The sequence below is a fragment of the Schistocerca nitens genome, chromosome 12 (assembly GCF_023898315.1).
Source record: "Schistocerca nitens isolate TAMUIC-IGC-003100 chromosome 12, iqSchNite1.1, whole genome shotgun sequence".
Lineage (NCBI taxonomy): Eukaryota > Metazoa > Arthropoda > Insecta > Orthoptera > Acrididae > Schistocerca > Schistocerca nitens.
In genome coordinates, this window is record NC_064625.1 from 85,344,838 (window position 1) to 85,361,938 (window position 17,101).

The following is a 17,101-nucleotide window of genomic DNA, read 5'->3' on the forward strand; positions in this document are numbered from 1 at the left end:
ATAGTCCTTAAAATAATATAGCAATAACAAGTTCATAAGGGCAATAACAAGTTCATAAGGACATTAAAGCTACTCACTAAGTTGTTGTTATGAAGCACGTCTAACAAGTTATTATTTGCGCCTTGAAAACAATATTATCAATTCTAAGCGTATTACTTACATCTCATTTTGTATAGAAAGCAATTCAGTTCCAACATCTATATGCAATCATTCTGCCACGGAAGGGACCCATGATTTGAAGTGAAATATGGTGTAAAATGTTCTCGTACATCGATTCCCCTTTGACTTCCCTTAATTACGCGATGTGATAATTATCTAAAGCACAAAATAATGGGTCTTTAAACTGGAATCCATACCATTTCCTGGTGAATTTGTATTTTGATGATGAACGTCAAGAGGACGGTGAAAAATAGGCCATTTACCGGCTAGTATTCCAAGCGCACATTCGACACATCTTAGGGCTCTGCTGAGCCGATAACTGAAGATTTTTCGAATGTTAGAAACTGTCTTTGATAAGGCAGCATTACACTTCGATAAAGTGCGAAGTCTTTATTAGGTACAAAGAGATACGAAGTTGGATGGGATTCATTTTGAAGTGGTTCTCGTAAAGTTAAATTAAGGCTGCCTGAATAGATTTTCTGACCTATTTAACTACCTTTCGCTACATTTAAGTCACCATCCATTCCAAACACGCTGAAACAAATGTATGTGAAACAGTAATCAGCACTCTTTACAGCCATCAGTATGATAGAGAAGTACGTTTTAAAAAAGGTACTTCCACTGTGCGACGGCTGAATTTTTCTGTATTTCGTGTGCACTATATTTATAAACTTTTCTCTGGGGGTCAGTCTACAGTTTTTGGAAGTATCAACCAGTTCCACTACTTTCCAGTTTTTGTCGTCTGACAGCCAACAGCGAAATAATCACTTTTGAGCATTTTATGCCCATTTCTGTGATTGTACTTCTCGACACGAATACTTCACTCAAGTCGGTGCACAGTGGACCGTGCTGCCTTAACGTTAACGACAGGTCGTGTAGTCGACTTGCTCACAACCTGCGTTATTTAACGTGTTGTATAGCCAGTTGTGTGCGGTAAGAAAAAGGCAGATTGTTTCGTTAAAAACGCACTTGTAGCCTTAGCCTCAGTGCTGCGAAATGTAAACCGCGGGGGAAATGCAGCCAGTCGCGTTTTTTTTCGACGTGGCGACAAACTAGCTATAAATGAGCAACATAGACAGAAAGGGATTAGGGAAGTGTACGATTCCACCTGTCTGCTTTGACCCATGACGTCATCAGTATGGCGGAAATGGCTATTCTAAGCGTCTCCAAGATGGCGCCTATGATGTCACTACATACACACGGCAACAAACACGAAAATACGTATAAATAAGACAGTAACATCTTCCTCCTAAACTACAATCAAACTAACGGGATAACCGTGGGAAATTTTTTTTTTTTTTTGTTTTTTTTTTGGGAGGGGACAAGCTAAATACACTCCTGGAAATGGAAAAAAGAACACATTGACACCGGTGTGTCAGACCCACCATACTTGCTCCGGACACTGCGAGAGGGCTGTACAAGCAATGATCACACGCACGGCACAGCGGACACACCAGGAACCGCGGTGTTGGCCGTCGAATGGCGCTAGCTGCGCAGCATTTGTGCACCGTCGCCGTCAGTGTCAGCCAGTTTGCCGTGGCATACGGAGCTCCATCGCAGTCTTTAACACTGGTAGCATGCCGCGACAGCGTGGACGTGAACCGTATGTGCAGTTGACGGACTTTGAGCGAGGGCGTATGGTGGGCATGCGGGAGGCCGGGTGGACGTACCGCCGAATTGCTCAACACGTGGGGCGTGAGGTCTCCACAGTACATCGATGTTGTCGCCAGTGGTCGGCGGAAGGTGCACGTGCCCGTCGACCTGGGACCGGACCGCAGCGACGCACGGATGCACGCCAAGACCGTAGGATCCTACGCAGTGCCGTAGGGGACCGCACCGCCACTTCCCAGCAAATTAGGGACACTGTTGCTCCTGGGGTATCGGCGAGGACCATTCGCAACCGTCTCCATGAAGCTGGGCTACGGTCCCGCACACCGTTAGGCCGTCTTCCGCTCACGCCCCAACATCGTGCAGCCCGCCTCCAGTGGTGTCGCGACAGGCGTGAATGGAGGGACGAATGGAGACGTGTCGTCTTCAGCGATGAGAGTCGCTTCTGCCTTGGTGCCAATGATGGTCGTATGCGTGTTTGGCGCCGTGCAGGTGAGCGCCACAATCAGGACTGCATACGACCGAGGCACACAGGGCCAACACCCGGCATCATGGTGTAGGGAGCGATCTCCTACACTGGCCGTACACCACTGGTGATCGTCGAGGGGACACTGAATAGTGCACGGTACATCCAAACCGTCATCGAACCCATCGTTCTACCATTCCTAGACCGGCAAGGGAACTTACTGTTCCAACAGGACAATGCACGTCCGCATGTATCCCGTGCCACCCAACGTGCTGTAGAAGGTGTAAGTCAACTACCCTGGCCAGCAAGATCTCCGGATCTGTCCCCCATTGAGCATGTTTGGGACTGGATGAAGCGTCGTCTCACGCGGTCTGCACGTCCAGCACGAACGCTGGTCCAACTGAGGCGCCAGGTGGAAATGGCATGGCAAGCCGTTCCACAGGATTACATCCAGCATCTCTACGATCGTCTCCATGGGAGAATAGCAGCCTGCATTGCTGCGAAAGGTGGATATACACTGTACTAGTGCCGACATTGTGCATGCTCTGTTGCCTGTGTCTATGTGCCTGTGGTTCTGTCAGTGTGATCATGTGATGTATCTGACCCCAGGAATGTGTCAATAAAGTTTCCCCTTCCTGGGACAATGAATTCACGGTGTTCTTATTTCAGTTTCCAGGAGTGTATAACAGTAAAAAAAACACACCACGATCCCTAAACACAGAAAATCACGAACAAAACAATAATTTAAAAAAAATCTATAGGAATCAGACATTTCCCTTGACCTATATAGGTCAACCGCAGCTGATGATACCAAAACACCAACGCCTACAGCAGAAACTACGGAAATTTGAATCAGAAATGTCTCATGACCACAGCTGACGATACCAGAACACCAATACCTACATTTAAAACTACGAAAATTGGAATCGGTCATTTTCCTTTACGTTTGTAGGTCAACCACAACTGTTGTTGTTGTTGTGGCCTTCAATCCTGAGACTGGTTTGATGAAGCTCTCCATGCTACTCTATCCTGTGCAATCTTCTTCATCTCCCAGTACTTACTGCAACCTACATCCTTCTGAATCTGCTTAGTGTATTGATCTCTTGGTCTCCCTCTACGATTTTTACCCTTCACGCTACCCTCCAGTACTAAATTGGTGATACCTTGATGCCTCAGAATATGTCCTACCAACCGATCCCTTCTTCTAGTCAAGTTGTGCCACAAACTTCTCTTCTCCCCAATTCTATTCAATACCTCCTCATTAGTTATGTGATCTACCCATCTAATCTTCAGCATTCTTCTGTAGCACCACATTTCGAATGGTTCTATTCTCTTCTTGTCCAAACTATTTATTGTCCATGTTTCACTTCCACACTTGGCTACACTCCATACAAATACTTTCAGAAACGACTTCCTGACACTTAAACCTATACTCGATGTTAACAAATTTCTCTTCTTCAGAAACGCTTTCCTTGCCATTGCCACTCTACATTTTCTATCCTCTCTACTTCGACCATCATCAGTTAGTTTGCTCCCCAAATAGCAAAACTCCTTTAATATTGATACGAAAAAACCAACACCTACGACTACGGAAAACAAAACAAAAACACCTCAAAAACTCGTCAAACATCCCTACGTAAATTAAAACAAATTCAATGCACAATAAATACACAGACCATTACAAATTGAGAAAAGTAGACCAAAAAAAAACTACTTTTCATCAGCAAACACAACAAGACGACATCTACAAACACAACCATCTCATAAACTCCGCGCCATAATGACGTCATACACAACACAATTACGTCATGGGTCAAAGAAGACGGGTGGTATCGGACGCTTCCGTTGACCCGACAGAAACGAGCTGCAAAATAGCGCCGTCCCAAAATGAGACGCGGCGTTTCTGCCGCGCCGTGCAACCCCGCAGCGTGTACCTTATCAGTGTGCTTTATCATCAGTGTGTTTGACTGAAAATGTTGGGACGCAACCAATACTGCCACGGCGCAACATTTTCCGTGGATGCTGGCAAGAAGCTCACGCGCCTGCCTTCCCCGAGCACGCGGCTGGGCCGTCTCCCGCTGTGAGAGGAGTCGCCGGGGAGACGGTCCTCCAGCGCTGGAGGAGCCCGCCGGCCGGACAAACACGACAAAACTTTTCTGGCCGCCGCGGGAGATTTATCAGCGCGGGCCGAGGTCGGCCGTATCTCGGACATGAATAATGAGCGTCTTATATCAGGCGGGCCTCGCCGGGCGCCGGTGCGTGGAGCGCGCGCGGCCGGGCCGAGCGCGAGAAGATTTCGATCCCTCTGGCTGGGCCGGCGCTGCCCCCACCACCGCCGCCACCCCAGCCAAACACTGTGCGCTCCAGCGCCTAGCCGCCGTCCCCATAACTCTCCGGAGATTTACGAGCGCCGATACGACAGCGAAATTGCAAGAATGGGAGGGCGATCCGTCTTGCGAGAGGCGCTCGCTGCTGGCTGCCCGGGGGTTGCGAGAGCGCGCCGGCGGCGGAGGGGAGCAAAGAATGGCCGAAGGAGAAGAAGGAGGAGGAGGAGGATAAAGGGCGGGGCGCAGCGAGGTGGCAGATGAAGACCTGTGAGCGAGGACAGCGCGGCTGGCGTGGGAAGATAGCGCGCCTGAAGAAGAGAAATGCCCTGCGTGTGTGCCCGCCAGATAAAGGTATTAAAACACCTTGCATGTTAATGAGCTAGGCAGAACCGAGCTAGGGTTTTGGTCCAAGCGGGACACCCTCCACTGTGCCGTACCAGAGAATCAGGCCTCAGGCGAAGACCTTAGAGACGGCCAACCGATTTGGCTCGCACACAGCTGTGGAAAAAATCACAACACCAAAATATAATTAATGTGAAGTTTAGAGGAGAAATTTTGGAACCATTCCTCATAAAAACAGGCTTAAGACAAGGTGACTACCTATCACCATTACTGTTCAACTGTGCACTGGAATACATAATGAGAGAATGGTACAAGGACAATCCAAAGAGGATAAGAATTGGAAGTGCAAAAGATGATATTAGCTTAAACTGCTTGGGATTCGCTGATGATCTTGCTCTCCTAGCCAACACCGTTCAAGAAGCCAGGCAATAAGTGAAATCACTACAAGAAATAGCAGAGAAAGTAGGCCATAGAAAAACCTTTGGAAAAACGGAGATTATGCTAACCGATCCACCACTTTCAAACAAAATTACAACAGGAGAACAGGAAATCAAAATTGTTGATAAATTTAAATATTTAGACGAAATAATAACATGCAATCTAAATGAGAAGCCATCATGACAGAATAGAATAAAAAAACTGAACTACGCATATTACATTACCAAAACTACATACAACTAAAAAAGCCTATCTATAATGCAAAATTAAAGCACTATAAAATAGTTACACAACCAGAAATAACGTATGCAGCTGTAACTATCTCCAAAACAACTAATACAGCAGAAATTGACAGAATACTAAAAATAGAAAGAAGAATAATTAGGACATGTGTAAATAAACAGTATAAAATAAATGGACATTGGAGAATAGCATCAAATGAAACAGTATATAAGAAAATAGAACCAGTCATGAGCACGATCAGGAAGAAACGCATCTCGTTCTTTGGACATCTGATGAGAACTCCAGAAAACAGAATTAGTAAAAAAATAATACAAAAATTGTGGAATAGCAAGAGCGACATTAAATGGATCACTGAAATTAAGGAAGATATAAACGAACTTCAAATTACAGTAGATGACCTAAAAAACAAGACAGAGAAAACCAGAATACTGCAAGATCCGCAAACCAGACTACAAATGAAAATCAATAAAAGGGGTACAGGAAGAATTGTCTCAGAAGAAGAAAGAAAGAAAATATCTGAAAGAATGAAGAAATATTGGGTAGACAGAAATGCGAAACACCTTTCATATAAGAATAGACTCTAATAATTATATTACCTACATATCATATTAAGTTATTGTTGAACCAAATTGTATCCCTGTGTAAAAACTTGTTTAGAATGAAACTTCCTGACAGATTAAAACTGTGTGCCGCACCGAGACTCGAAATCGGGACCTTTGCCTTTCGCGGGCAAGTGCTCTACCATCTGAGTTACCCAAGCACGACTCTCGACCCGTCCCCACAGCTTTACTTCTGCCAGTACCTCGTCTCCAAAATTGGCTCTGAACACTATGGGACTTAACATCTGAGGTCATCAGCCCCCTAGAATTTAGAACTACTTAAACCTAACTAACCTAAGGACATAACACACATCCATGCCGAAGGTAGGATTCGAACCTGCGACCGTAGCGGTCGCGCGGCTCCAGACTGCAGCGTCTAGAACCGCTCGGCCACTCCGGCCGGCACCTCGTCTCCTAACTTCCAGACTTTACAGAAGCTCTCCTGCGAACATTGCAGAACTAGCACTTCTGGAAGAAAGGACATTGCGGAGACATGGCTTAGCCACAGCCTGGGGGATGTTTCCGGAATGTGAATTTCACTCTGCAGCGGAGTGTGCGCTGATATGAAACTTCCTGGCCAGATTAAAACTGTGTGCCGGATCGAGACTCGAACTCGGGACCTGAAGTGCTGTTCATGAATGGGAGCACAGTAGGCCGAATCACCAGCTTGACGTGCAGATTTAGTCAGGATGCGTGGTATAACCGCAAGAGTTCTCCTGCTATCAGACGAAATCGCACCCCAGACGATAACTCCAGGTGTAGGTCCAGCAGACCGACTGGTTGCAGGGCTCAACTTATCTCCTTCTAACCAACACACGGCCATCACTGGCACCGAAGCAGAACCAGCTTTCATCAGAAAACACTCCTATAGTACACTCCAGTGAGCTCTCGCTTGACACCACTGAATTTACAAATGGCAGTGGCTGGGGTGCAGTGGAATGCACACTACAGGAAAAGTGGCTCGGAGCTGTCTTTGAAGTAACCCATTTGTAACAGTTCGTTGGCCCATTGCGGTGCCAACTGCTGGTCAAACTGCTACTTCAGATGCAGTACGAATCGCCAGAACCATACGCTGAACAAGATGATCTTCACCCTCAGTAGTGACAAATGGCCGTCCGCACATTCTCGTCACAACCGCTGCCAGCAATCGTCCGCAGTGGCTACATTCCTGCCAAGTCTGTCTGCAATATCGCAGAAGGAACACCCGGCTTCTAGGTGCTCTATTGCACGACCTCGTTCGCACTCGGTGCGGTGATGATAATGGCATCGTTGTCACATTCGAAGCATTCTCGACTAACGTCAGCTCACCACGTCCAATCTCAAAGGTAACTAACACTCACGACCGTTACAGCGGTATTTAAAGCAAACCTGATTTTCATCCTTGTATAAGCACAACTGACGCGAAATTTAACAGACTTCATCTTTCAGAAGTAGAAACACGCCTACCAACTTTCGTTTAGCTCGCACAATTCCTTCTTGGTGTTGCGATTTTTTTTTTTTTCTGTCAGAGCAGTTAGTAAGTCACCTGTACACAACCGAAAATCGAAGACTCTAAGGTATTTTTGCTCAAAATTTCCCCCTACCCCCATTTTGAAGAAAACCATCCGTAAAGTTCACGACGCGTGATCGGCTCAGAGTTGCTCAAAATGGTTCAAATGGCTCTGAGCACAATGCGACTTAACTTCTGAGGTCATCAGTCGCCTAGAACTTAGAACTAATTATGGTTCAAATGGCTCTGAGCACTATGGGACTCAACATCTGAGGTCATAAGTCCCCTAGAACTTAGAACTACCTAAACCTAACCAACCTGACATCACACACATCCATGCCCCAGGCAGGATTCGAACCTGCGACCGTAGCGGTCACGGGGTTCCAGACTGAAGCGCCTAGAACCGCACGGCCACACCGGCCGGCTAGAACTAATTAAACCTAACTAACCTAAGGACATCACACACATCCATGGCCGAGGCAGGGTTCGAACCTGCGACCGTAGCGGTCGCTCGGCTCCAGACTGTAGCGCCTAGAACCGCACGGCCACTCCGGCCGGCCGGCTCAGAGTTGAGGGGATCGACAGAAATCGAGGAAAGAAATGTTGAAGACTGTCACTTATGTAGCTGTAAGATGAACTCTGTTTAAAGAAAATTCGCTGGCGTATCAACCAAGCCATCTGGCGGGAGAAGAGAGACCCTGTGTTCGATTCCAAAATGTATTCCGCAGTACTCTTCATTTGTATTTTTTTCTGTGTAGGAACTGGTAGGAAGGTTAATAACGTAATCAGGTCATATGTAGAATGAAAAGTATCCGTTTGTCTATAATCCATATAAATTTATAACTTTGCAGCCTTTACCTTTAAGACAAGGGGAAGATCACTGTCTACATAAGATTTGAAACATATATGTATTCAATTTATATGAAAGGGAAAAGTTGATACCAAAAATCTCGGTAAGTTCTTGGCCTAGTTCCTTCCAATTTCTACTCGATCCCCTAATCAATTTGGACAGACACAGGTTATATATATATATAACCACTGTCCCTATATATATATATATATAGGGACAGTGGTTATGGCGTTGAAAGAATCGGTTTCTTCACACAGCAGTTTAGCCCGGCTGTTAAAACCGCTCAAAATAACCGGTTTCCGAAATCACTGGTTTTCAGACCTGTATTCCTATTTTTTCCTGTAAATAAACGTTACAGTGGAAAAAGATTGAAAAAATTGGACTCAGTTCCAAAGATACATAGAATCAAAATGTTCAGTTAAAGAGGCAAATGGAAGACAAGCTTGTCCGTCCACCAGTCGCTGTATTTCTCGAAAAGGGATAAGTAGTTCAACACTATAAAAAATCATCATTATGTTCTCAAACTCTACTCAAAAACATGTAATCGGGGATCATACAGCTATCTGGGCATTACGAATTGTCAGTGCTAAAGGGTGAAAACTGACGATGAAGAACTCCATTTTTTGTGCCATTATACGTTTTCAAGGGCTGGAAACAGATAAAGGCATATTATGTAGATGCAGGCAACATATCAGCTAAGTTAATTTTTGTTGTCTAGATTACGTATTGAATTTATTACTGTTACCATAATTATAGTCCTTATTATATCATAGAAATGGCAGACAGATATTTAATCTGTTAAAGCAAAAGGAGGATTGTACTTAACTGATAGGTCACTTCATAAAAACATGACCAGTCTAGGTTTGGTGATAGTCTGCAGTCCAAGGGAAGTGTGGCGACGACAGCGAAAATCTACCGTACAGACCAGGTGGAGACAAGTCTTGCACATCACACGTACACGCGTTCCTTAGGAAACGGCACACGGTAACAGGGACATTATTGTCTCAGGAATGCTGCACCAGTTCTAATGCCATAGCTTTTTGTTGCTCGTTTCTGTTGGCATTGTTATTAAAATAGCAATGATCACTTTTACCATTTCGGTGTGGTCGAGCGGTTCTAGGCGCTTCAGTCCGGAACCGCGCTGCTGCTACGGTGCAAGTGCGCTTTGCGCGTTCTTCGAACACTTGCTGACGTCATAAACCGCAGGGGGGGGGGGGCGTGGGTTGCTGTTGGCAAGTGATCAGTCAAGGCTATCCAAACAGATGTAGGTATAAAAGGACTGCAGTAAACGGCAGATGTTCAGTTGTATTGCAGTGACAATGGAAACATAATGCCTAAGTCGAAAACATGGAAGGACAAAAAGACAGGTGCAACTCGTTCTTTACCGTGGGCTGCAATAAGAAGAATTAATGCTTCAAGAGCAGCTACATCTGCGACACGTGCTGCTATTGATACAGATGAGGTGCTTGGCGCTATTGTTGATTTGTTTTCTAATTTAGACGACGACCCACAAGAGCCACGAGACGTTATTCAAGAAGTGTCTGATAGTAGCGAATTAAACACTCCACCTATTGAGGAAACAGATAAACATTTTGGAATAAAACGGAAAGCAGAAGAAGATCTTCGGCCTGATTCAGCAGAACATAAGCAACCACGTGAGGAAACTTCAGGTAACGAAATAGAAATGGCTGAAGAATATTCTGCACAAATTCGTTCTGTAAATAGTGACAATGGTACTGATGGTGGTACTAATAGTGTGGATCAGTCGTCAAAGTTTTTTATGTGGAAAAGTGTAGATGCTATTAAAAATGGTGATATACATTTTATTAATACTCATTTGTTCCAAGTATGGGGCTATGGACACAGCTGGCAAGATGTTAAAGATGCTCAAGGTAATATTTATGGTAAACCTTATGTAACGTCTGCAGCTCAATGGTATTCTAATCAATTAAGTCAATTTTTATCTAAAGCTCAATTTCATAGTTTACCTGATTATTGCTATGTTAAATCTATATCTATTGATTTAATTCCTGTTGGATTAGAAGCTTCATTTTCCACAAGTAGTACATTAAGTGGATCAGGATCTGTAACATATGTACCATTTATTATTTATAATAAAGGTGGAAATTTAGCTGTTGCTCATGAAATAGTTGAAATAAGTAGCACATCTACTAATCCAATGTTAATTAGTGGTATTAAGGGAAAGAAAGATGTATCAAAAATTATGTGGGGAGATGGATATAACGATTATCCTTCTTGTACAACAGTAGTACGTAATTGGCCTAATTATGATTCATGGATTATACCATTTGATAATAATGGTTCAGGAAAAAAGAATATGTGGAGTATACAGAATGAAGTAAGAGGACCAGTATTATTAAATAAAATATATTCACAAGGTATAGCAAGTCGCGCAGTTGATAATTCAGAAATTTTTTCATGGAATTACAAGCCACAAATAGGTGTAATTAAAACAGCACGGCGTGCTCATGGTATTGGTTTAGCAGATGATACATATACGTTAGGTTCAATGAACAGACCTGCTTTTTCAACTGTAATGAAAAATGTAGGTCCATCTGGTTTTGCAATGCAAGAAGAAAACGAAAAATTAAAACCAATATCTAATAATATAACATTATTTGTGTATGACCAGTGTATTGAAAAAGGTCAGGAAATAGGTAAATTAAATGAAATTCATCAAGCACCTCAAATACCTAGTTTCAGCTTAGGTATTAATCCTGTACCAAATAATACTCCTACAGAAGGAAATTCATTTGTAAATGCTAAAATGGTAATTCGGATGACAACTAGAATTACTATAGGCACTAATTATGAAACATATAATTCTCAAACACGTACATTAAGTCATACTGACGAAATGTGGATGACTTCTTCTACTAAATCATTTGTAGATGATTTTAGAGGTGTTTGTTTTGATTCGAATGCAATGTATAGTACTGATATATTACCTGGGTCTTCTGCACGTGTTTCTAGTAATTTAAATGTACCAAAAAATAAAGAAAAAAAAGGTAGGAATCGTGATCGTAGTAGATCACCTATTTTAGGTGAAAAGGATGTTGCGGATTTACGATAAAAGACTATGTATTATTTTTGTAACAGTTTATATTCAATAAACAAATTCTACAAAGAAAATGGATTTAATTGTTTTTCTAATTTTATATCCCATGTAGTCCAATAATATTTACAAATCCTTTGTTCCCATACATCCCCTTTGAAATATTCAATATTAGAACATAAAAATACAGGAGTTTTATCAAGAGTAAAATCTCCTTCAAACTTTATTTGAATATTAGTAGGATCACCACTAAAATACATTTTAATTGTTCAAATGATCCTGGATCAAAATTGGGATCATCCATACATATTAATCGTTTATTAGCACATTCCATCAACCCAAACGTAAAATGTTTATTATTTTTATTAGACCATCCTGTATTTATCATAGCACTTGCTATTACACGAGCAAATGTAGATTTAAAACTATTTGATGGACCTATTAACTGAATACAATTTCTTTTTCCATTTGTTTTGTTTAATACATTGTACAATGTACAGATAAAATCATAAATAACATCCCAGTCACCATCAAATTGATATTCTAACAAAAGTTTAATTATATCTAAAGATTGTTTTTCATTGAAATAATATGAATCAAATTATTGTGCATATGCTTGAAAATACACTTCCTTTGCATTCAAAAGATAATTATACAATTGCCATAAAGAAAAATCACTTAGCATAATTTGAATATGTTTTACAACATTTGAAAAAATCTTATCATTTAAAGTACATAAATAAATATTATTTCTCCAAAATAATGTATTTTGTATTTTGTTAATTCGAACAGTAACATGATTTTCTACGATATTAACTAGTTCTGAAAACGTGTACTTTTTTTTGTAATTTGGTCTGGATTTAAATTGTCCAGATAAATTTGTGTACTGGTTATCAAATTCCGGGCTGCTTGAGTCACTTTCGAATTGGGATTCTCCAAATTCACAAACATTTGAATTTCCCTTAATTTGGCTTTGTACCAGACATTGCAGGGTAATGTTTTGATTTTCTGCCCATTGTAAAATTGACAAATCATAAATACATTTTCCGGTTTGTCCGATCATGACGAAGAAACATATCCGTCTTGGTTTCGCAATGAAATACTTGAGGAGATTGATTTTTCCGTCGAAGTCATAAGGTCCAATGACCCTCATAATTTCGGCCCTCCCAAAGATAGAAGTGATGCTGTTGTGGAAGATACATCTGCATGATCCGTTACGTCGTTTACAGTTGTGAATGAAGTGGATGTGTTCTCTATTACTTCCTGCTTTTTCGAGGAAGAGAAAGACGAATTTTCCATGTTTTGTGTTTTGTGTGAATTTTCGATCCCCGCCACTGCCTAAATTTTGATAAATAATCAGCATTGGCAGCCGAAGACTTCCGGCATAAGAAGTCAGCCTCATTCTGCGAACGGCCTTGTCAAAGAAGGCGGAGGAGCGGATAGAGGTTAAGGGCACTCTCTTGTCCTAGGGGTGGGAAATTGCCCCTAAAGGCGGAAGAATCAGCAATGATCAACGACATGAGGATGCAGAAGGCAATGGAAACCACTGCATTAAAGACACGTAACGTGTATCCACAGGACATGTGGCCTGTAATTGAAGAAATGTCTTGATGATCTCTCCATTCGCAAAAGATTCCGGAATAGTCCTCCATTCGGATCTCCGGGAGGGGACTGCCAAGGGGGAGGTTACCATGAGAAAAAGATTGAATAATCAACGAAAGGATAACGTTCTACGAGTCGGGGCGTGGAATGTCAGAAGCTTGAACGTGGTAGGGAAACTAGAAAATCTGAAAAGGGAAATGCAAAGGCTTAATCTAGATATAGTAGGGGTCAGTGAAGTGAAGTGGAAAGAAGACAAGGATTTCCGGTCAGATGAGTATCGGGTAATATCAACAGCAGCAGAAAATGGTATAACAGGTGTAGGATTCGTTATTGATAGGAAGGTAGGGCAGAGGGTGTGTTACTGAGAACAGTTCAGTGACCGGGTTGTTCTAATCAGAATCAACAACAGACCAACACCGACAACGAGAGTTCAGGTATACATGCCGACGTCGCAAGCTGAAGATGAACAGATAGAGAAAGTGTATGAGGATATTGAAAGGGTAATGCAGTATGTAAAGGGGGACGAAAATCTAATAGTCATGGGCGACTGGAATGCAGTTGTAGGGGAAGGAGTAGAAGAAAAGGTTACAGGAGAATATGGGCTTGGGACAAGGAATGAAAGAGGAGAAAGACTAATTGAGTTCTGTAACAAGTTTCAGCTAGTAATAGCGAATACCCTGTTCAAGAATCACAAGAGGAAGAGGTATACTTGGAAAAGGCCGGGAGATACGGGAAGATTTCAATTAGATTACATCATGGTCAGACAGAGATTCCGAAATCAGATACTGGATTGTAAGGCGTACCCAGGAGCAGATATAGACTCAGATCACAATATAGTAGTGATGAAGAGTAGGCTGAAGTTCCTGACATTAGTCAGGAAGAATCAATACGCAAAGAAGTGGGATACGGAAGTACTAAGGAATGACGAGATACGTTTGAAGTTCTCTAACGCTATAGATACAGCAATAAGGAATAGCGCAGTAGGCATTACAGTTGAAGAGGAATGGACATCTCTAAAAAGGGCCATCACAGAAGTTGGGAAGGAAAACATAGGTACAAAGAAGGTAGCTGCGAAGAAACCATGGGTAACAGAAGAAATACTTCAGTTGATTGATGACAGGAGGAAGTACAAATATGTTCCGGGAAAATCAGGAATACAGAAATACAAGTCGCTGAGGAATGAAATAAACAGGAAGTGCAGGGAAGCTAAGACGAAATGGCTGCAGGAAAAATGTGAAGACATCAAAAAGGATATTATTGTCGGAAGGACAGACTCAGCATACAGAAAAGTCAAAACAACCTTTGGTGACATTAAAAGCAACGGTGGTAACATTAAGAGTGCAACGGGAATTCCACTGTTAAATGCAGAGGACAGAGCTGATAGGTGAAAAGAATACATTGAAAGCCTCTATGAGGGTGAAGATTTGTCTGATGTGATAGAAGAAGGAACAGGAGTCGATTTAGAAGAGATAGGGGATCCAGTATTAGAATCGGAATTTAAAAGAGCTTTGGAGGACTTCCGGTCAAATAAGGCAGAAGGGATAGATAACATCCCATCAGAATTTCTAAAATCATTGGGGGAAGTGGCAACAAAACGACTATTCACGTTGGTGTGTAGAATATATGAGTCTGGCGACATACCATCTGACTTTCGGAAAAGCATCATCCACACAATTCCAAAGACGGCAAGAGCTGACAAGTGCGAGAATTATCGCACAATCAGCTTAACACCTCATGCAGCGAAGCTGCTTACAAGAATAATATACAGAAGAATAGAAGAGAAAATTGAGCATGCGCTAGGTGACGATCAGCTTGGCTTTAGGAAAAGTAAAGGGACGAGAGAGGCAATTCTGACGTTACGGCTAATAATGGAAGCAAGGCTAAAGAAAAATCAAGACACTTTCATAGGATTTGTCGACCTGGAAAAAGCGTTCGACAATATAAAATTGTGCAAGCTGTTCGAGATTCTGAAAAAAGTAGGGGTAAGCTATAGGGAGAGACGGGTCATATACAATATGTACAACAACCAAGAGGGAATAATAAGAGTGGACGATCAAGAACGAAGTGCTCGTATTAAGAAGGGTGTAAGAAAAGGCGGTAGCCTTTCGCCCCTACTCTTCAATCTGTACATCGAGGAAGCAATGATGGAAATAAAAGAAAGGTTCAGGAGTGGAATTAAAATACAAGCTGAAAGGATATCAATGATACGATTCGCTGATGAGTGAAAGTGAAGAAGAATTAAATCTGCTGAACGGAATGAACAGTCTAATGAGTACACAGTATGGTTTGAGAGTAAATCGGAGAAAGACGAAGGTAATGAGAAGTAGTAGAAATGAGAACAGCGAGAAACTTAACTTCAGGATTGATGGTCACGAAGTCAATGAAGTTAAGGAATTCTGCTACCTAGGCAGTAAAATAACCAATGACGGACGGAGCGAGGAGGACATCAAAAGCAGACTCGCTATGGCAAAAAAGGCATTTCTGGCCAAGAGAAGTCTACTAATATCAAATACCGGCCTTAATTTGAGGAAGAAATTTCTGAGGATGTACGTCTGGAGTACAGCATTGTATGGTAGTGAAACATGGACTGTGGGAAAACCGGAACAGAAGAGAATCGAAGCATTTGAGATGTGGTGCTATAGACGAATGTTGAAAATTAGGTGGACTGATAAGGTAAGGAATGAGGAGGTTCTACGCAGGATCGGAGAGGAAAGGAATATGTGGAAAACACTGATGAGGAGAAGGGACAGGATGATAGGACATCTGCTAAGACATGAGGGAATGACTTCCATGGTACTAGAGGGAGCTGTAGAGGGCAAAAACTGTAGAGGAAGACAGAGATTGGAATACGTCAAGCAAATAATTGAGGACGTAGGTTGCAAGTGCTACTCTGAGATGAAGAGGTTAGCACAGGAAAGGAATTCGTGGCGGGCCGCATCAAACCAGTCAGTAGACTGATGAACAAAAAAAAAAAAAAAAAGAAAAAAAAAACATCTTGGTTGTGTGGTGGCGATGAGCGTCCGATTTGATGTTTCTCACCTGACGTCAGGCCGAAGAAGTCTGTGGTGTAGACAGCATCTTTGTTTCTTTTTGCTGGTTTCCTTCACAGTAGTGACTCTTCTAAGTCCAAATAAGCCGAAAACCTGTTCAAAGTAACCAAACATTAGCAGAAAAGAAAACGCAGTTGGTTTGTTTGGGAACTTTAAATTATATATTTAATGTTACACTCCAAGTTATGCCTATCTAGCGGTATCTACATCCTGTTCCTACTGTGTGGTGGATGTCCGTGTTCTTAAAAAGAAGTAAGAACAGCAGTTCCTCTTCTCTGACCGTAAGAAGTAGAAGCGCCGGTCCGCGGCGAGGGGTAAAAATAACTGGAAACTTTAAGATAAAGGCACGAGGACCGGCAGTCTGTAAGGGTAGAGTGACAAATACGAGGCGAGATTGAAAAAAAAATGCAAGAAAGAGATAGTGAGACGGTATGTGGAGAGGGAGGAAAAAGTTGTTCTGCGCAGCTAGGTGTCGTAATTCTCGCTTTGCGGAAGGGGGCGGAATTCAAAACGTGAACATTGCTGTTGCATTCCTTCGGTGTACACGTATTTCCAAGCGTAGGCTGCATCTTACGTTGACACAGAGGTAAACATCTCATGACATCGTACTCTGGGGCAACTCTGTCTATTCACAAGGAATATACTGAAATGGGTAGTGAGAAACGTCTGTTGTATCAGTTCGCGAACATCGTGCACGCCATTCTTCAAGCGTTTCGGAATTCAGACTTGGCCATCCTTTGCCATTTGTAGGTCATAACACGCACTTACGCAAAAGCACCTGCTATATTCACTCAGCCGGCCGGAGTGGCTGAGTGGTTCTAGGCGTTACATTCTGGACCGAGCGAGGTGGCG